The sequence below is a fragment of the Malaclemys terrapin genome, chromosome 1, assembly GCF_027887155.1.
Source record: "Malaclemys terrapin pileata isolate rMalTer1 chromosome 1, rMalTer1.hap1, whole genome shotgun sequence".
Classification (NCBI taxonomy): Eukaryota; Metazoa; Chordata; order Testudines; family Emydidae; genus Malaclemys; species Malaclemys terrapin.
The window spans coordinates 222,266,458-222,288,452 of NC_071505.1; the positions used below are offsets into that span (position 1 = coordinate 222,266,458).

General features: G+C 40.0%; 1 protein-coding gene across 7 annotated transcripts in view; it reads right to left on the reverse strand.

Moving 5' to 3' along the window:
* The window catches only part of TBL1X (transducin beta like 1 X-linked), a 257,104-nt gene that overhangs the window by 171,840 nt on the left and 63,269 nt on the right, over positions 1-21,995 (reverse strand). For 4 of the 7 annotated variants that reach the window (XM_054008060.1, XM_054008051.1, XM_054008042.1 and 1 more), the window contains one exon: positions 10,274-10,347. The exons of the other annotated variants lie outside the window; for them this stretch is intronic. The gene's annotated coding sequence lies outside the window, so the exon portion shown is untranslated. The remainder of the gene's footprint in view (positions 1-10,273; positions 10,348-21,995) is intronic. 7 annotated transcript variants of the gene reach the window in all.

A 21,995-nucleotide genomic window follows, 5' to 3' on the forward strand; every position in this document is an offset into this window, starting at 1 on the left:
GGTATTTGTGTGTCAGATACGCTAAACATCCGTATGCCCATTCAAGAATGCCCAACATTCATGCTTCGGCCACCATTCCAAGGAACATGCTTCCATGCTAATGATGCTTGTTAAAAAAATAATGCATTAATTAAATTTGTGACTGAACTCCTTGGGGGAGAATTGTATGTCTACTGCTCTGTTTTACTCGCATTCTGCCATATATTTAATGCTATAGCAGTCTCGGATGATGACCCAGCACATGTTGTTCATTTTAAGAACACCTTCACTGCAGATTTCACAACACGCAAAGAAGGTACCAATGTGAAATTTCTAAAGATAGCTACAGCACTCGACCCAAGGTTTAAGAATCTGAAGTTCCTTCCAAAATCTGAGAGGGAGGAGGTGTGGAGTATGCTTTCAGAAATCTTAAAAGAGCAACACTCTGATGTGGAAACTAAAGAACCCGAACCACCAAAAAAGAAAATCAACCTTCTGCTGGTGGCATCTGACTCAGATAATAAAAATGAACATATAAGTCCGCACTGCTTTGGATTGTTATCGAGCAGAACCCGTCATCAGCATGGACGTATGGAACAGTGGTTGAAGCATGAAGGGACATCTGAATCTTTAGTGCATCTGGCATGTAAATATCTTGCCACACCGACTACAACAGTGTCATGAGAGCGCCTGTTCTCACTTTCAGGTGACACTATAAACAAGAAGTGGGCAGCATTATCTCCTGCAAATGTAAACAAACCTGTTTGTCTGAGCGATTGGCTGAACAAGAAGTAGGGCTGAGTGGACTTGCAGACTCTAACATTTTTACATTGTTTTATTTTTGAATGAAGATTTTTTTGGACATAATTCTACATTTGTAAGTTCAAATTTCATCATAAAGAGATTCCACTACAGTACTTGTATTAGGTGAACTGAAAAATACAATTTCTTTTGTTTTTTTGCAGCGCAAATATTTGTAATCAAAAATAAACAAAGGGAGCACTGGACACTTTGTATTCTGTGTTGTAATTTAAATCAATATATTTGAAAATGTAGATAAATCCAAAAATATTTAAATAAATGGTATTCCATTATTGTTTAACAGTGCAATTAGTCACGCGATTAATCGTGATTAATTTTTTTAATCGCTTGACAGCCCACTTTTAACTATAATGGGGCTGAAAATATCAGGACAGAGGAATACCATTCTGCTGTTCTTTGCTATTATCTTTATAATTCAACATAACTGATGTGAAGTAATTTGAGTTGGAGGTCGCCCCTTTAGTGTGTCTTCTGGACAACCCTCCTCATTTGCCTTCCAACTTTCTGTGGGGGTTTCACAGGGCTCTGCCATTGGTCCCTTTCTCTCCTCCCTCTATATCTGATCTCTGGGTAATCTCATCTGCAGAAACAAATTTAACTACCATTTCTATGCTAATAACTCACAGATCTACTTTTCTACTCCAGACCCATCTCCCTCTGCACAAACTAAAATTTCAGCCAGTCTCTGACATCTCCTCATGGCTCTCTAGATGTTGACTCAAGATAAACATGGCAAAAACAGAGCACTTAATCTCCACCCGCATGAGCTGTCTCTCAATCATTGTGGACAACACCACCATTCTGTCATTCAGGCCTGCAAAATGGCTGTCATCTTCAACTCCGACCTTTCTCTAGGTCCTCACATCCAGGTTATGTCTAAACCTTGCCAATTCTTTTTCCATAAACGTCGAAGACAGGGGTCTCAAACACACGGCCCGGGGGATGCGTGCGGCCCGCGGGGTTGTTTTCTGCGGCCCGCAAGCTTCTTGTGGTCCCCCTCGCCCCCCACCGTTTACCTAGAGCGGCTCCAGCCCGACGTGCCCCCGCGCTGCTCCGGGAAGTGGCCAGAACGTGGGGAAGAGGGGCACAGGGGTCTGTGTGTTGCTCTTGTTTCAGGCAGTGCCCTCAGCAGCTCCCATTGGCCGTGGTTCCCCTTCCCGGCCAATGGGAGCTGCTGAGGGTGGTGCCCGAAGCAACAGCAACACACACAGACCCCTGTGCCCCTCCTTCCCCAAGTTCCGGCCACTTCCTGGAGCAGCGTGGGGACAGGCAGGCAGGGAGCCTGCCCTGCCCCTGGTGCGCGTCGGGCTGGAGTCCGCCCCCCGAACCTCTCCTACACCCCCTGGGAACAGGAAGGGGGCAGAGTTGGGGTGGGGATTTCGGGGAAGGGATTGGAATGGGGGTGGGGCCTCATGGAAGGGGTGGGGTGGGGTTGGGCCGAGGGCAGTGTGGGGGGGGTGTCAGTAATGCGACCTCGAGCCAATGTACTAGTCCTCATGTGGCCCTCATGGTCATTTGAGTTTGAGACCCCTGGTCTAAGATATGGCCTTTCTTATCCATCCACGCAGCTAAAACTCTCGACTAAGCTCTCAATCTCAAATTTCGATTACTGAAACATCCTTCTCTCCGGCCTTGACAAACACAATCTTCCCTCGCTAATATACATTCAGAATACCACTCTCCTAGCCCCTCTCTTTGACCACGTTACCCCTCTCCTTACACCCATCTGCTGGCTCCTCCTCCTGTGTCGAATAAAACATAATCTACTTGCCTTCAAAGCCAACGCCCTTTATGGCCTAGCCCCTAACTTATCGCATAACATTATCAAGATGTTGACTCACCTTTGATTGGCCAGTGATGCCAGTCTCCAATCACCCACTTAAGTTTTTAAACAAGCACCTTCATGCTTTCTCTCATGCTGTCCCTTATGCTTGGGAGAAGCTGCCCATAAATATTTACAAGACCGGCTCATTATCCTCCTTTAAAATCCTTCTTAAAACTCTCCTTTTCCATGATGCTTACAAAAATTTGACAACTGTTAGACTGCTGGTGTGCTGACATCATTGCCTATAATGCTGGCCAATACTGTGTCATTATTTCCTAGTATTATCTATTTGTCTGTAACCCATCCGTTGTCTCTTGTCTTACACTTAGATCGGAAGGTCTTTGGGGCAGGGATCATCTTTTAGTCCTGCGTTTGTACAGCGCCCAGCACTACAGGATCATGCTGCATGACTAGGGCCCCCAGGCGCTACCACAATAAAAATAACAAACAACAGAAATATAAGCATTTAGCATATTTAATTACTCTAAAAATATTTTGCTTATATCTAGTAATAATCTTAGGACCAGACTTTCAAAAAAGCTTAACACCCAGCTGCTTCTATTGTCAACGAATGCAGCTGTGGGCTGCTGAAGTCTTCATTGAAAATCTGGTCATCAGTGTTTGGGGACCAGAATACGGTTTTGAGAAATCCTAGATACCCTAAAAATACCTTAAAGATAATTTCACAACCACATCTTTAAGCATTATTAAAATGGAACGTATTATACATGATATCTTGTTTGAAAATATGAATGCTGTCTGAAGCTGAGGTTATGGGTAGGTGCCTAAACTGGCTACCACAGAGGAGTGACGTTCTGGAGCAGCCTTCCAAAGGGAGCAGTGGGTCCAAAAACCCTAACTGGTTTCAAGACTGAGCTTGGTAAGTTTATGGAGATGATGGTAAGATGAGGTTGTGTACAATGGCATGTGGCCTATTAGCAAATATCTCCAATGGCCAGAGATGGCACACTGGAAGGGGAGGGCTCTGAGTTACTACAGAAAATTCTTTCCCAGGTGTCTGGCTGGTGGTTCTCACCCACATGCTCAGAGTCTAATTGATCACCATATTTGGGGTGGGGAAGGAATTTCCCCCCACGTTAGACATGGGGGCGGAAGAATTACCTTCCTCTGCAGCATGGGGCACAGGTCACTTGCTGGTTAGTAAGAGCATGTAATAAAATCTGTAGATTATACTAAACTGGAAGAAGTCACAAATACAAGTGAGGACAGAAAAATAATGCACAGGGATCTAGACAGATAAAAATGTACAAAAAATAAAAAATGAGATTTGATTTTAAAAAATGAAAACTACACATTTGGAACAAATAAAATTCACAACATACTGAATGGAAGGGAGAAATTTGGCAGAGAAATAGAAGAGATTCTGGACAGCAAACTATAGTTGAGCTTGCAGTAGAATCTGGCAACAGAAAAAAAGCAAATTCATTTTTTGGGCAGCATACACTAAGAGATCACATCATGGGGCGAGAAAGTAATAGTCACCTTTATATTTATATATGTCTATAGTATGATCAGACCTAGAATTTTGGACCTATTATCAGAAAAACATTGGCAAGTTGGAGGAAGTTCTGTGACTGGCAACAAAATGGGAGCTAGAGGAAAATAGGACCTGGTATGGGAGCTAGAGGAACTATCTTATGAGGAAAGTTTACGAGAGCTAATGTGTATAGTTTGGGTAAGTGACAACTAAGGGAGGGAACAGAACATGATAACAGTTTACATGCATCTGAGGGTACACCCACCACGCACGAAGACGAATAATTTTTCATACATGAAAATGCAAGTAGGAGTAATAGAATAAAATTAAGAAATGGCAGATATGGACTGAATATCTGGAAAGGCTTTCTAGACAGATAGGTCTACTGCCCTGTGGAATAATATCCTAATGGGAATAGAGGAGCGCCATTCCTGGACAAAATATTAGAAAGTGTAGTGTAAGGAACAATCCTGCACTGGCAGAGAGGAGTGGAGTATGTAATCTAGTAGGTATTTTCCATCCCTTATTTCTATAAGATGTGCATATTTTAAGCAAATATTTACCACCCCCACCCCCAAATATGCACTTCTATATATTCTGTTGAATATAACAATTAAAAGTATCTATTTTATTATTTTAATATAGCAGCTCTCATACACCTTTTAACATGAAGAAATGTTCCTATAATTATTTAATTTATATGGCTTGAATATTAACAATAGACATCTATGTTCTAGTTTACCTCCCCTCCTTCACCTTCACATCAAAATTAATAATAAAAAGAGCAAGATTTGCTTTAGAATTCAAAGCACTGCTCCCTCCCATGACTTCATAGCCTGGCTTGCTGGGATCTGTATATCCAATCTAATTATTTTGGTTCCAATTTCCAACCCTATCAATGGTGCAAAAAATCAAAATGCTAGTCTCCTGAACGCATTAGGATCTAAAAGCTAACCGCTCCTCATTTCTGAGGCATCACTGTGTGGCCCAAAACTCCTGTCACAATACAATTTATGTTCACTGTTCTGGATGTGACTTGAGAGGGTTTTCCCAGTGTACTGATATTGAACATTTCATAGATTTCAAATATGCTGCAGCTTGTTGCAGCATTTGGCTCTGTCACACTATAGCCAATTTTAACAAGAAGCAGCAATGCTTTATTAAAAAATGAACTGGTTTTTGTTAAGTCCCTTTCCCATCTTGTAGGTGTTTTGTTTTTAAATAGAAAAAAATTGTGATTACCTTCTGTAAAGCATTTTAAAAGCGACAGTAAGCAGCATCACTGGAAAAATACCTACAATATCTGCACACTATGTTGAACACTAGCTAAATTCCTTGGGGTCTGTTTTCAATACTCTCTCCACCTCTCAATTTACAATCCTCCTTAGATTTCTGATGCATCAACTCCTCAAAAAAATCTTATTCATTTCTACAGCTTTTACAAATATAATAAATGATTTGTGTTTAAGTGTGAGTCACTGTTTTATTTTTTATTATGAATATCATATGTTTGGCAAGCTGTCTGACCTTCCTTATGATGATGAACGCTGCAACAAACAATTTGCTGTATCTTTAAAGAAATGGCCAATTCAATTACATAATGCCAGAAGCTCTCAAATCCCTCTCTGCCAAACGTCTTCCTTGTATCCTGCCACAGACAGGCCATTTGTATTCCAGCACAGTAGGACACTTGTTTTATTGAAGCGTACAGTTCTACTTAGGTACTATCAACAAAACACCATTTCAGTTTTCCAGTTCTGTGTTCCTTTTCTGCCCGCTCTAGCCATGGTTATATTAAGATTTTCAATTTTACTGACCAAATGTGTGTACATTGCTAATTATGTGTCTGAAATCTAGTAGCTACTGACTACTACAACAAAATACATTAGTGACCAACTACAGGGGTTTTTGGCAGCATTGGTTACCATTTTAAAGGATTGCACTTAAAGTGAAGTTTGAGATTCCCTTTGAGACTACACCACTAATTGCTTCTGTTTTGCCAGTTATTGCATGAGATGATTTGCAAAAAGCATCAGTAAAGATGCTTTCTAAATATCAGAGATTAACAAAACAAAACAAGTCAGATCTGTAATGAGTCTTTTTTCATCCGCCTAAAGAAGAGTCAGAAATGTTCATGTATATCATAGAGCATCCTCCACATAACCATCTCCCCCTTCATTTCCTCCAATACCTCCCATCATTTGGAGAGACAACAGTATAAAGGTATTGCTGTTCATGGGTACTGCACATTAACTGCATTCGTATTGCTATTCATGGTTAGTGCGAAAACTGCACCTGCTCTAAATACAGTCATTTTTTCCTGTGTGATAGGTGGGACAATAACAATATGTGGGAATTCATATGGCAATAGTATGTTTAAAAGGAGTTAGGCTCTCAAAAAAACAATCTAGACAAATATTGAACTATATCATCATAATGTAGCCTTCTGCTCTCCAGGAATCATTAAAAAAAAAACCCCAAAAAAAACATTCACCCCCTAAAGGAACTTGTAATATAATGTATTGTTCTTTAAAAGCTAACATCCACCTGCAAGTCCCCTATGAGTGATCAGTTCTCATTTACAACCTCATAATGTGCAGCAGCAATATCTATATATTTTAATGCTGAGGCCAAACAAGGGACTTTTGTGCCTTTCAAATTTAGTGATATATAGCTTTCCAAACCCCAAGGAAAGGCTGTAACACTTTGCTTCAGGCTGTGAAATAAAATGGAGATTTAATTTCATTAACGTTTTAGGTTTGATCAAAATAAGGGTTTGTACGCTGAAAATCAAAAGTAGCCTTCCTAGCAACTATGCAGTTCTACTACTTCCCTGAAAAGCAATAATTTCAATAGATACAACTGTTTAAATAAACTAATTTGTTTCATGTTCATGACGTTTTGGGTTAATTAAACTTCAAATGAGTCAACCCTTATCCTGACCCCCATCCACATAAAACACCCTACGAAACAAGTTTCTTCATAATATAAAAGAGAAGAAAACCTTCGAGAAATAACTTATAAAATGTCAGTTTCATTAAGAATTTCTGTAGATAAATTGATATAAATATAATTGTAAATACTTAATTCATCTCCATGAGAAAGAAAGAGCCCTATGTCCCCAGATAATGAAAGATTATCCATCATAGTCATTGAACAGTAGTAACACAGTATCTTAAAAAATTACTGTCATAAACCATAAACTGTAGTTCACAATAGTAATAATCCCTCTGAATTTAGCTGTTAAACACAGCTAAAATGCTACGTGCTTCAGCATCAACAGGCTTTGCTTGGTTTCATCTTTGCCTATTAGCTAAAAAAAAAAATCAGACATTAAATTCTGTTAAATTATTTCTCAGGGACTACAGTATAATTTAATACCACACACACAAAGTTGCACAAATGTATTTGTATGTTGTTGCAAACCAAGGGCCAGATTTTCAAAAGAGCTCAGAACACTACAGCTTTCATTCAGAACAACGTTCCCACCAGGAGCAGCTGGGTACAGCATATGTACAAAAAAAATTCACCCTTCATCTATTTGCTAAAAAGGGAAAATCTGGCCCCAGTGCACTCACTTTCAATTTTAAAAAGGAAATGCATGGGTTCACAATGATCACAAGTGCGTAGCAAATATAGGAGTAGGCCGGATAAAGCACTTGATAAATCACTGTAGGGAAGAATCCTGTACCAATAAGGAGATAAACTATGTAACTTAACTAGAGTGCCTTCATCTTCTAATTCTGTGGTGGACTTTTTGCCTTCTTCATACAAACCAAGGACACATATAGCCTTCCTGGACTACTGTTCCAGTAAAAAGAATCAGAACACCTACTTATCTCTGTTCCAATGCAGCACAAATACTACTACATGTTCTTTGAAAAGCACAGAAAAGCTCCAACAACTCCTATGTCATGTACACGATTGAAACTTTTAAACTATAACTCCAGAGAGACCACCTTTGTTGTTGCCCTTAAAAATGACCAACAATGCAGAGGAAGAAAATAATCTTAAAATGAATGTCTGAATTTATACAGAGTCCAAGATACAAAAGGCCAGGAAATACCTTGTCAGTCGTCACTATCAACAGTAACAGACCAAGTACAAAGAGATGGACAGATAACATAGGGTTTATAAATGAAAACTTTTGATGTGTATTAGTATAAAAGTTAAAAGAACCAAGAAAACTTCTCTGAATGATCTATATCAGATTGAATACAGAAATGTTAAACTAATTTTGATTTTAAAATATGCAACTATTATTTAACAACATATTTCTCGCCTGTAAAAAACCTTACACCTGCACACTGGGGTCTTTAGGGTAGATCCTGGATATTCATTGGTTCAGGGATGTGCCTGGGCATACACATTTGCAGGAACCAGCCTTTAAACATGAACAACAAATGCACATGAAAACAACTAGCCAGTTTTAAAGCTGCAAGTGACAAACCATGTGAGTTTCCTTGAGTTACAAAACAAAAACTGACCCTAAGTGGGGGGGGGGGGTGGTCTTACTGTATTTCACAACGAAGATAAGAATAGATTCTTATGCTATGTACATGTGGGTGTGTAATGAGTTTAAAATCTTACATGGTGTTGTAGCTTATGAAACTTAGTGATTTGTTATAAGAGGTGTCATGTTTAATTCTCTCTTTATACCACAAGTGATTAAAAAGGCAAAAAAATTATACTTGCACTATAAAGAAATAATCAGTTAATACCACTGCAACTAAAATACACTTGCCTACACAGCTATCATACTTTTATCAACTTCTTATTATTTTCATTCATTGAGAACAAGAATCTGATTAAGCCATGGCAATGTTTTAGCATCAAACACACGAATATCAGTCTAGGTCAGGCATGAACCAAAAGCAATGGACTTTGTAAGAGGCAGTTTCTCTCAAAATGTAACATAGGTAGAAATAAAGAATCTTTGCCTTACATAAACAACGATAAACCTTCCCAAACTAAAAATAACTTTTATGGCAATAATAAATTCCCAGCATGGAGAAGTGCTACAATTTTAGTATTCATTTCAGAAAACTCAATGAACTTTGCCTCCATATTAAGAATACATACTGGGCAAGAAAGGGGAAAAAAGTGGTCAATGCTACAGTTTGCTTATCTGCTCATTCAAAATACCCCAGTTTACAAGGGATCCATTTGTATTTTAAGGAGTATCTATTGTGAACCACCTTCCCTAGTAAAATGAAAAGTCTTGGGGCTGGCCCCAGGTTTTAGTGGCAATTTTTTGTGCTGCCATAGGGAAAACATAAATTTGGTTCTTGGATTCTCACTTCCTAGGACTGCCAGCACCTTCGGGCCTGTTATGGAAGGCAGTATCCTTGCATTCCTTAATGATGACTCTTTTAATTGACTCTGCAGCAGCTTTTCCCTCAATTAACATGGCAAAGAGCAACAATGGACTGCAACTTAGGGCTTATCTTCACATACACTGGTGCAGCTGCATCGCTGTAGCGCTTTAGTGAAGACACTGTTACACAGATGGGAGAGCTTCTTCTGTTGGTGTAATTGATCCACCGCCCCAAGAGGCGGTAGCTATGTCAAAACGAGAAGCTCTCCCATTAACATAGCGCTGTCTACATGCAAGGTTAGGTCGTTGCTCAGGGGTGAGGATGTGAATCCAGAGTCCTCTCTCATGGGCTATTTTCTACCTATCTCTGCTCCCTGGTGCTTGACTGCTTCAGTGCTCAAACCTTCCTCTATAAGTCCTTGAGCCTACAAAGTGCCATGCAACCAGGCCCCAATCCAGCAAAGCGTGTGCTTCACTTTAAGTCAGTGATATTTCCATTGCACTCAACAGTTATTCTCAGAAAACTAAACCAGCAAAAATAAAAGGCCAACAAAAACAAAAGATGTTTTAGTTATAAACTTTTTCTTCACTTAACTTGATACAGGCTTTGAGGGTAAAAACAAAAAACAAGGCCTTTTATGAAGTATTGAAGGTAATATACAAGCTCTTAAGGAAGCAAGCCCAAATATTCTTGCCCTGTTTCATTCCAAGAAACCTTGAGTCATCTGCATAGTTTCCAGGGAGTAAAGCCAGTACAGTTAATATTTATTTTTCAGGAACAGAAAAGCTAAAAAAAGCTGACAATATTGTAATTATTTAAACATTGACTTACTCAGGGGCAAATGTAGCCAAATACCCAGTCTCCCCCAGATTTTCCCTTCAGGCCAGTTTCCTATCCTTGGGTACCTGTCAATGACAAAAAAAAAAAAAAGGAAACGCCAAGTTCACACAAGTCCTCTTCAAGAGTTCATGACTTTACCTTAATGCTCCATGACCCAAAAACGTCAACTAAAAGTGCTAGATATGTGGACTGATAACAGGATTCTCTCCCATCAATTTACTCCACCAGAAAAAGTCTAAATGGACTTTTCTGTGGAGGGAGCCTGCTCTCACTTTGACCAGTTCTGCAAATCATTCTGTCTGTAGAATCAACAGAACATCAAAGCTTTTTTTTTTTTTGAGTGAAAACTAGTGTAAATGCAGGCTACTGAAAGGCAAGTTTGATGACACAGGCATCCTTTATCCTTTTTTTAAAAAAGGGTATTAATTGAAAGTGGCATGATAAAGGTTTTATTGGCCACAGATTTAATTTACCTTAAAATTGTTATTGCCTGAAGTGGAAATTCTATAGATTCAATTACCTTTTTACAAATCGTGAGAGGTTTTGTGCCTTTATTTACTTAATTAAGGTAGGGCCCAATAAAAAATATTGACAATTATGATGGTATGATATAATAGTTGAAATTATTATCACTAAGCAATAACCACCATGTTACTTTCAACTATATTCAGAGCACAGGGGACCAAATACTGATAGCCACGTGGAAAAAAGAACAAAGTTAGTGTAAGTCTGAATTTCTCCCGTTAATATGGTAGAAAAAATGATATATGAAATAAAGGGGGGAACTGATTAATTATTTAATTAATTTCTTATATTTACATGATAAAAGCAGTTAAAGAAAATTCTTTTCAGTGGCAAGTTGAATATACATCTAAAAATTGTAAAGGGGTTAAATAAAATTTTGACTATATTCTCTCCATTCTTATTTTCTTTCACACTGTCCATACAGGCTTTTCCAGAAGAAATATACAGAAGGCACGGCAGCATCAACCCTCCCCTCCCTCCATCCATCCATCATTAAAAAAAAAGTGACTTAAGTTACAAAAATCAAGCACTTGAAAGCTAGGAAGTCCCAGATTCATGGTTGCATATGCAACCAATCTGTGCACTGAATAAGGCGGGAGTCCTATGGAAAAAATAGCAAGTAAACATGTCATTAAAAGAATGTATCGCAATGCAGATGCACATCAATATAAGCCCCAATTTAAGCATTCCTAAAACAACTGTTCCTAAAAATTCTTTACTAGCAGTCATAAAATGTAACTTCATCAAAAGGATACATTTTAAATTTCTTTTTTATTATTATTAATTGTAGAATAGTTTTAGGATAAGCAGTGATCAGCAAAAGACAAGAGGAGAGTAAATTAGATTATTTTTGTTACCATTAGGATTTCAGTATTTTATATACAAATTCTAATTGCACAAAGGACTATTGAATAAAACATGACAAATACACAACTGTCCATGGACTGGTCAAATTCTGACCCTGGTATAATATGGTGAAAAGGAGCACAAAGAGATTATTTCCACCCTCCGGCCACAAGTGCTCCAGAGAGAATGAGGGAGGACTCTTCTTCCAGTACTGCCTGTCTTACAGTGCAGGAAGGGATCTTAAAGCTAATGGTCCCCCATATCAACTCCCTGACGTGTAAGTCCATTACAGAAATTCAAGAGACAAGGTGGATGAGGTAATAACTTTTATTGGACCAACTTCTGTTGGTGATAGGTACAAGCTTATGAGCCACACAGAGCTATTCTTCAGGCTTGGGAAAAATACTCCAAGCATCACAGCTAAATGTAAGGCGGAACAGATTGTTTAGTATAAATTATTGTTTGTCTCCCCACCCTCCGTAATTTCCTGCAACTGTGAAAAATTTAAATCAATAAAAAAAGAAAAATGCTTAAAAATAAATACCTATTTGTCAAAATGTTAAAAAAGAACTGAATTCTTCCAAGTCTAGTCATCCATAGTATAGTACAGGGATCGGCAACCTTTGGCACGCAGCACATCCCTCAGCCCGCGCCACTTCCTGCAGCCCCATTGGCCTGGAGCGGCAAACTGCAGCCAGTAGGAGCTGCGATCGGCTGAACCTGCGGACGCGGCAGGTAAACAAACCGGCCCGGCCCGCCAGGCCTGCATGCCAAAGGTTGCCGATCCTTGGTATAGTACACGCTGTAAGGGACCATTCAAGGCAGAGTGGCCTGTTAACGCTACATTGCATCACAATAATGTCAGCCATTCCAGGATCTCTATGTCATACAAACCACTGAGAGTCTACTCAGCTCAGTGTTCACCAATTCGGCAGACCCGCTACCTCCATCTAGGACAACATTGAAGCAGCATGCATGCTCATTGCTCCCGCTGCTAATACCCACTATGCTTTCTCAAATACCTAATGGTCATAAATGTGAGCCAAGCTGGGCAGAGTCCAGGAAGAGTTTGGTTATCATGTAAGCCAGGGGTTGGCAGCCTTTCAGAAGTGGTGTGCCGAGTCTTCATTTATTCACTCTAATTTAAGGTTTTGCGTGCCAGCAATACATTTTAATGTTTTTAGAAGGTCTCTTTCTATAAGTCTATAATATATAACTAAACTATTGTTGTATGTAAAGTAATAAGGTCTTTAAAATGTTTAAGAAGCTTCATTTAAAATTAAATTAGAATGTAGAGCGACCCGGGCAGTGTGAGTGCCCCTGAAAATCAGCTCGAGTGCCGCCTTTGGCACGCGTGCCATAGGTTGCCTATCCCAATGTAAGCATTATGTAGTCACCTCACAGGTCCTAAAACAATCAGGGTGTGCTTACACAGCAGGACTGAGGAGAAGAACGATGGTCTAAGTAGTGTTCAATTCCCTCCTCTGCCACAGTCGTCCTCTCTGAACTTGGACAAATCACTTAGTCTCCGTGCTTAGTTCCCTATCTGCAAAATGGGGATAATAGAGCTTTGCTACCCTACGGAGAGGGGGAAGGGGGGGGGGAGGGAAAGGAGAAGAGAAAGATGTCAGTGTTTTCCCCCTGAAAAGTCTGTGTATAGGAGGGAACCAAAAAGGCAGTCAAAAAAGCAACATGATTTATTGCTTTTGGGGTTTTTTAATTCTATTTTTTAAACCAATCCAAGTTTTAAACATCTGGGATTTGCAATAGTGGAGTTCACATTAACAGAGCTTGGCTTTCAACAAACCAAACCAGGACTGAGAAGTTTATAATGAAACTCAAATCCCATGAGAGCTTCATGATGAAAGTTTTGCCCACCTCTACTTCAAGTTGCACACAAAAATAGCTTGGGAGCAATCTCCATTACATGCAGCTTACCTTAGATCAGTGTTTTTCAAATGTGGCCACCAGGGGCTTTTCTTGTAGCTACAGCCTCCTGGTTTGTGGGGGCAGGGGCGCAAAGAGGGGCCCCTCCCCTGGGGCTACCAGCAGCTGTTGGGCCCTGCTCCCCTCTGGAGATACAAACACTGGAGGAGCAGGCAGCCAGTGAGTTCCCCACCTTCTTGAGGATGGTGCGGTTGGGCTTCAGCCCTGGAGTAGTGGGAGGCAGGCTTCAGCTGTGGGGCTTTGGGCTCCATCTCTGGGTCCCAGGGTCCGTCGCTGGGCCCCGTCCCCTGGGGGCAGGACTTTGGGCTCTGTCCCCTAGCTGCACAGCAGTGGGCTCCAGCCCCATCCCCTGGCCGAATGTCAATGGGCTCTGGCCCCAGGCTTCCCTCTCCCCCCCGTCCCTCCCCATTGCCCTTGGCCCTTGCTGCCTCCCTCAGCCCCCCATCCATTCCCCCTATCGCCCCTGGCCCCGCTGCCTCCCTACCCACCTGCCTGTCCAGGGCTTAATTTGCCCTCTGGCATGCCGGGGCTGAGTAACTCTGCCGTGAAATGTGATATCTGTGTGTGTGTGTTAATATCACTTTTCACAGCAGATTCAATACCTAGCTGGGAGGCTGTGAAAAGTGATATTAACATACAAATATCACTTTTCACAGCAGCAGACTTACTAGCCAGCAAGTCTTAAAAACAAAAACAAAAAGCAACCAAAAAAACCCCTAAAGAAACAACAAAAAAGACAAGAATGTACAAAGCACCAAAAATGTGTTGAGAGAACCCCTGCCTTAGATCATTGTATATAGAGGGTACATTGCCTATTTTAAAAAGATACCTTAGGAGTGTGACGAATTTACAAGAGGTCATTGTTGCTTTATATCTGGGCCCAAAACTTAGGTTTTCAAGGGGGGGTCTTTCAAAGGTAGGTGAGGAGGTTTAAAATGTAAATGTTTATAAACCCTAATATAGAATAAGCAACCTCAGCTTTCTGGTATCAACACCCAATGTTATTAGAGGCTTTTCTGATTAAGCACTTACAAATCTACTTCCATGACAATATATACCAGCCTCCCCCACAAATCTGCTTTTCTACCTCTATTTCCCATGGCTCGCATTTTACACATTACCCCCTCTGTCCTCGCTGCTCCTCCACCACGCCTGTCAATTCATTCCCCACTTTTTTGCTTCTTCCTCTTAATTGCCATCTATCCACACTTTCCTCACCTAACCACCACACAAATTTCAGCTGATGCAGAACGCAGCTGCCTTCTTGCCTCGTGTAATCAGTACTTCTTCAGGGAATACATTACACATGTGCTCCACACACTGCATGAGCTTCCAATTAGCTTCAGGGTGAATTCAAGACCTGTGTATTTTAGACTGTAGGTCAAAGGCAGAGATGAATCTAAGGGAGGAGTCTAAATTGGTGTAAATTAAAACAGTTTAGGATCTCTTAGGATTCCCTTTAACTAACAGGATCTTCCAACATCACCTCTGCAATTGGCTCCCTGAGTCTAATCTGGTATAACTTGTGTGCTGAGGGAGCAGAAGACAGGATTGCAGCAAGAATATAAATCTATAAGATAATGTTTGATATGCAACCAGGTCTTTTATTATTGCTATGTAGAATTTGTTGTTGGAGCCATTAATTTTTTTCTGCTGTATTTGGAACAAAGAATTATTTTTAAACAAATATTCTTTTTAAATAGACGCCACACACCATTTTTGCTTTATGCATCAGGGATGAAATTCATCCTTGAGCATAAGCGTCCTTCTCCTCACAAGGTTGAATTTTTAACTGCGCTCCAAATTCCAAGCGAGTGGGTTTGTTGATCCTTTGATCCTATACTATATAATACAAAGTACTATGATATTCAGAATGTTGAGCAATGGGAAAAAATGCCAGCCAAAAATCTAAGTGACTTCGAGAAGAGATTTTCAAAGTCAGCTAGAGGATTTAGCCATACAACTCCCATTGCAAGTAATCGGAATTACGAAATGTGGCTAAATCCCCTAGTTAGCTTTGAAACTCTCAACCTCAGCCTAACAAAATTGATTCAGTAGGGTAAGCGTGCATCTTTCATGTTCTGCTACTTTATCAATGAACTTCCCTTTAGTAACACTGCACTTTGCTCACATGTACAAACAACTGCTTCAACTTTAAGAGATACGTGCTGAAGGTGGACTTCTATTACATCTACAAATTCTTTCAATGGTAACCCCAGACCCAAAACAGCTAAGCTATCTTCAATAACAAAAACAGTCCACTAATGGTTAGTCACTTTTATATTTAAATATTAAATTATAAATCATTAAAATTGACGTATATCTGAACAGGACGGGAATTAACACATATATTTAATGCTTGATATAACTGCAACCCTCCCCCAGTGTATGTACAGCATCACCAATGTACATAGTGCCTTCAGATCACTTATTTCTTTGTGCAGTTAGTTAGTGGTGAGCTATATGTTAAATACTGGCAGTGACGTATAATTACAGAATATCTTTTTCACTTGAGCTCCATGATTCCACTCGAGAAGAAAGTGAAGTTTAGACCTATCAGGATGACCAAAATCATCCGAAAGATAAAAATGAGAAAAGATGGCTTTAATGATTCAACAGCATCCATAATAGATGATGTTTAGCTTTTTGTCTCAAATATATATGGCAGTATCACAAGCTTGTATCGACTCTTTCGTCTCTAATTTAGCTTAGCTGTAACGGATGGAGAGTATAAGTGATTAAAATATGTCCCAAATATTCGGTGTCCTCCTGCTACCTCAAAGTCAAGGGCCTGAACCTGCAAGTAAGGATTTGAGGCCCAGTCCTGAAAATACTACAGTCATGTCCCACACAGTGGGGTGACGCATGATGTGGGGGAGTGAGCTCTAAAGCGTACTAATGTGTAGTAGCACAATAATTAACCCGTGCAGACCCTGCTTGTTGGCACTAAAGTTTTCCTTTAGCCTGGTACAGTTTCAAACAGCACTATGTTGAAGCTCAGCAGAAGGGTCCACCTGGACTCACTAATGCATACCACATGACTGTACTTTAGAAATCACACCTCTGTTGAGTGCATTACCCCGCTGTATAGACAACTCCTAAGTGGTGCTGAGCGCTTGCAACCACCATTGAACTCAGCATTACCAGCTGCTCAGCACATGTCAGAAATTGGTGCTATAAGCCCCCAGGATCTTAATGCTATGATTCTATTTTTTTCGCTAGTTTCTGACGACTTAGTATAATCACACATTTTGTAGGATACTGATAGGGTTGCCAACCCTCCAGGATTGTCTTGGGGTCTCCAGTAATATGTCCAGCCAAAAGTGGCAACCCTGGCTACTGATGTTGTGAAGACACTTGAATGTCTGGAATAAGAGTGGCTTTTTTCAGGTTAGTTTAAACCTCTTCTAAAGTGACATAAGCTAAAGCAGGGATCGGCAACCTTTGGCACGCGGCACGCCAGGGTAAGCACCCTGGCGGGCCAGGCTGGTTTGTTTACCTGCCGTGTCCGCAGGTTCGGCTGATCGCGGCTCCCACTGGCCATGGTTCGCCGTCCCAAGCCAATGGGGAATGTGGGAAGTGGCGCGGGCTGAGAGATGTGCTGGCCACGGCTTCCAGCAGCCCCCATTGGTCTGGGACGGCGAACCGCGGCCAGTGGGAGCTGCGATCGGCCGAACCTGCAGACACGGCAGGTAAACAAACCGGCCCGGCCCGCCAGGGTGCTTACCCTGGCGTGCCGCGTGCCAAAGGTTGCCGATCCCTGAGCTAAAGCATTAACAGGCACTCATACTGGAGTAAGACTGTGTGGCGTTATACTGGTATAAATATAGCAATTTAAATTCACACTCTCTCTTGTATTGGTATTTTTCCCATGTAAACAAACAAACCCTAAAATTTCTCAGCAGACCTTTAAACACAGCTTATATATTTATACTTGCCTGCAGCCAATGCATGTAACATTTCTTTGATCTATGAACTTCACAGTTCATGGAGGAAGTGGGGGGAGAGGCGGTGAGAGAGACGAGGAAGCACTAGGCACCTGCTAGTTTCAGTAACCACTCATCACAGCAACACTTCATGCAGGGCAGTCCCAGAATTACATTTCCAACCATCCAAAAGTATTAAAGACAATCTGATTCCTTACACATTGGAAACAAAATCCACAACATGAAAAACAAGTTACTGGTGCAGTTTTGTTCTGGTTTACAGTATGTGATATGTTAGTTAAACAAGGGAGAAAAAGATTTGCAACAAAGGGTGTGCCAACAATTTAATAAATACTTATACAGCATTTTGCATCCTTAGACCCCCCAAAGTATATTACAAAAGAGGTAAGAATAACACCCATTTTACAGTTGGGAAACTAAAGCCAAATTAACATCTCTGGCCAAAAATTTCAAAAAAGGCTACTGATTTTGGGTGACAAACATGACACATCTTTGCCTAATTTTCAAAAGTGCTCAGTATCTACATCTCAAATTGACTTCAGCAAGAATTATAGGTATTGCGCACCTCTGAAAAAAATCAGGTTCAAGTCATATAGCATTGAGGAAAAAAACAAAAGCCATCCAAAATCACTGGCCTCTTTTTAAAATCGGACTTTTTCAAATAATTTGTGTCAGATGAAACACCACTTAATAGGCAAAGCTGGGAATAGAAGCCTGGTCTCCTAACTCATGCTCTTGTGGATTCTCCACTAGACATTATAAATAATTATATTTATATTACAGTAGTGCCCATGAGGCCCTAATCAGGATCCAGGCCATATAATGGTAGTTGCCAAACACCACATATAAAAGACAGAATCCTTCCTTAGTCCAATAAAAGGATAATGAACAAAATGTTATTGAACAAAATGAACATAATGTGTTCCCAATGTTAGAAAGTACTAAATAAGGATTTAACTTCTTTTTAATCAGGATCACTAATGTAAGGTTGAAAGGGATTGTCTCTTTAAACCCTGTACTGTATAAAGTCTAGAAAGCTTTATGCCATCCATTACCAGCTGCTTTCCTTGTGACCTTAACCTACTAATTTAGGAACCACGTTTCTTCCTGTTGTACACTTAAACAGGAAGCAGCTATGTCAAAAATGTGCTGTAAACAAACCAACAAGTATATAAGATGCTGTGGTTTTTCAACAACCAGACAAGCTAATGGCAATACTGCTCTTTTTCATTCTCCACTGCTCCACACACACCACTTCCTGCCTATCTTCTAATGACTTAATTCAATACCAAGAGTAAGTCCAGGTCTATGCTAAAAAGTTAGGTCGACCCAGCTATGTTGCTCAGGAATGTGAAAAATCCACTCCCCTAAGTGGCGTAGTTCAGCCAACATAACCCCCAGAGTAGACAGCACTAAACTGATGGAAGAATTCTTCCATCGACCTAGATACCACCACTGAAGGAGGTGGATTACCTACACGGACGGGAGAACCCCTCCCACTGGCATAGGTAGTGTCTACACTGAAGTGCTTTGAAAGAATTTCACATCTCATTTCCTTTCCACACTTTCCCCTTTTAACTTGGGTTCTTAGTGGATCTACTGCACTCCCTGAAAGTTCACTTTCTCATAGAGATGCTGGTAGGGGATGATGGGAGAAGAACAAGAAACGGCCATAAGACAGCTATATACTAACTTAATTCCTTCCTGAGCTATATGTGAAGAGAATGTATTTCTCCTGTTAACTAAGGAATAGAGGGAGGGAGACGTCTTGCATAGAATAGCAAAACCATTCAGAGCAGAAGGAATGTGGCACTGCACCTGGATCACTAAATGATCGCATTGCAACTTCTTGTATTGAAACAGAGTTTAAAGGAATTGGAGCATTTACACAGCATTTTTCACATTCAAAAGTGTTTTATTATCATTAAATAACTCACACAACATTCCTATGAGGTAGCTGGAGATGTATTACTATCCCCATTTTACAGATGGAGAAACTGAGGCTAGGATTAACGTGACATGATCAAGGCCACATAGTGAGAGAGGGAGATTAGAAATCAGGATTTTCTGAGTCCTGATCCTATGCTTATTCCTTCAAAATGATAGAAACTTGAACTAGCTTTAGGCCACCTCTTCCACATATTTGTTCAGGGTAGTCAGAGCAGGAAATATTCACCTCAGAAATGTTTCCAGATATAGCTTCTTGCTCCACTATCTGTCTGTAACAAAGGCACTGTTTAACTCTCCTGAACAATTTGTTTCAAGAATCACATTTTTAAACTAACCATTTGGGTTTCCATGGACTGTTTGGATATCTCCTTTTTTAAGCATCTTGTTGAAACTAAAATAATAGGTCCCACCAAAAGTCAGACTGCACAGTGAATGACTGTAAACTTGCAGAGTACAAAGGATAATCATGATGGATACAGTAGATGACTGATAGTCAAGCAAAACAGCTTTGTTTATGGCTCCTATGGAACTGAAAAATGTAACATAGGATAGTGCAATTCTAAATACATTATGCATCTACTGCCAAAATATTCCAGTTAACAAAACATACTATATCAGCAGGAGACTTTGGACCATGGTTTAAAACCGAACATAATCTAAATTTCCCTCAATATGTCGTAGCTCTTAATTCCCTCAAAATGTTATGTCTGTTTTGTATTCCTGATATCACAATCCAGAAATATATTTTTCTTCTAAGCAATATATGGAACCATGATTTTCTTCTGAGCTAGTGAAGGGACTCGTATTTAAATCATGCAAGCATTAAAGCCAAACATGACACAGCTACTTCTACTAAGAAAATAAAAATCCTGATTTTTTTTTTTTTTTTACACAAACTATTGTGTACACATCCTTTAAATCTGCTGTTGAGCTCTGTTATGATTTTCCCTCCACAAGTGAGAGGAATACTAGTAAGGCATGAAGCATCATGATGCGGCTGCATACTCTGCTAGAGACAGAGGTGGGAAAAGCCAGCGTGTTAGCAGTGCTGCATAAAACGGAAGCAGCATGTCTGGGCAAGATATGAGCATGGCTGGCTCTAGCCTTACCCTTCAGCTAGCAATGTTAAAGCAGTATTGAGAGAATAGTACATGCACTACACTTTTTATACAGATGCAGCAAGTGCCAACTTCCAGAAGAGTCCAGACACTGAAGTAGCATTTTGCCTTATGTTGTCATAATATTTCCACCCATTACTCAGGAACTCAAGATGGTTCTCCAATACCTGCACCTTGCATAATTATCCTCTCAGAGCTACAATTTGGCCATTGTACCTTCATTGATATTTTCCCTTGTCAACGATTACATTAACTGAAATTGCAGACAAGTTCTAGGTACAATTTAAATTAGTTTCTGGGCAAGTGTTTATACAAAAACAAACTAGATCTTGGACAGTTTGAATACTCATCTGAAGTAAAACAATAAATAGGTATGGTCAGAGTAAACACTTTTACAAAAATGATTACTTTGACAGTCAAGGCAAAATTATTCCACTGACTTTTGCACTTGTGATCTAGGCTGGAGTGAGAGAGAAAACCTTTCTACACTGCAGATTACATCGGTATCATTATAAAATAGAAGTAGATTTTGTGTGTCTAAATATGAAATTTTCATGCAGAGGTAACCTGCTTTTCAAGAAGACTTTAGGAATATATTTTGCCTGACTGCAAATGCACGCTTATTAGCACATGCACCACCAGCTGGTTGCATTAAAATTCCTAGTTTGCATGTACACATGAGCCAACAGACATGCAAGCTAGGCATGCATTTTGTCCATTCACAAACTTAAAAATCAGGCCCTATACATTAACCAAATGTAGTGTGTTTGGAGCAAAAATGAATAGGCAGGTGTTTCACAATTGACATTTTGTTGGCAGTGGTATCAAGAAGGACAAGATTAAAGGTATTTGCAGTAAACTATTCCCACAAGTCAGGGTTAATACACGATTGTGAGACAAGGTGAGGAAACTTTCATTGCCACTGCCTTGCTATAGCTGAGCTATTAGTTTTCCCAAAGGTACCAAGTTATCCTCTCTCTCAGCACTAAATTCACTTAATTTATTTGGATGAGGGCAATAAAGGGACTGGATATCATTTAAAAAATGGACACCACACCTGCGTAGTTTCCACATCAATAACTATACATGTAGTGAGCATGCCTTACCCATCCTCACTGACTAACCCTCACTTCACCTCTTTAAATCTTTTTTAGACTCCAAATCTATTATAACATTTCTAAAGCCATCAGCAGAAAAGAAAAAGACATACTCTTTCCAACAAGTGCATCTTGTGATGAATATATTTTGTTAGTAAGACAATGCGTCCACATGTGTAAAAAATAAAGTGTATGGCGATATATAAGGATGTCTCAGCAAGTTATAACTGATATTCCATTTATAAAGAACAAAATACGAAAAGGAGGCAAGAAATCTAGAATA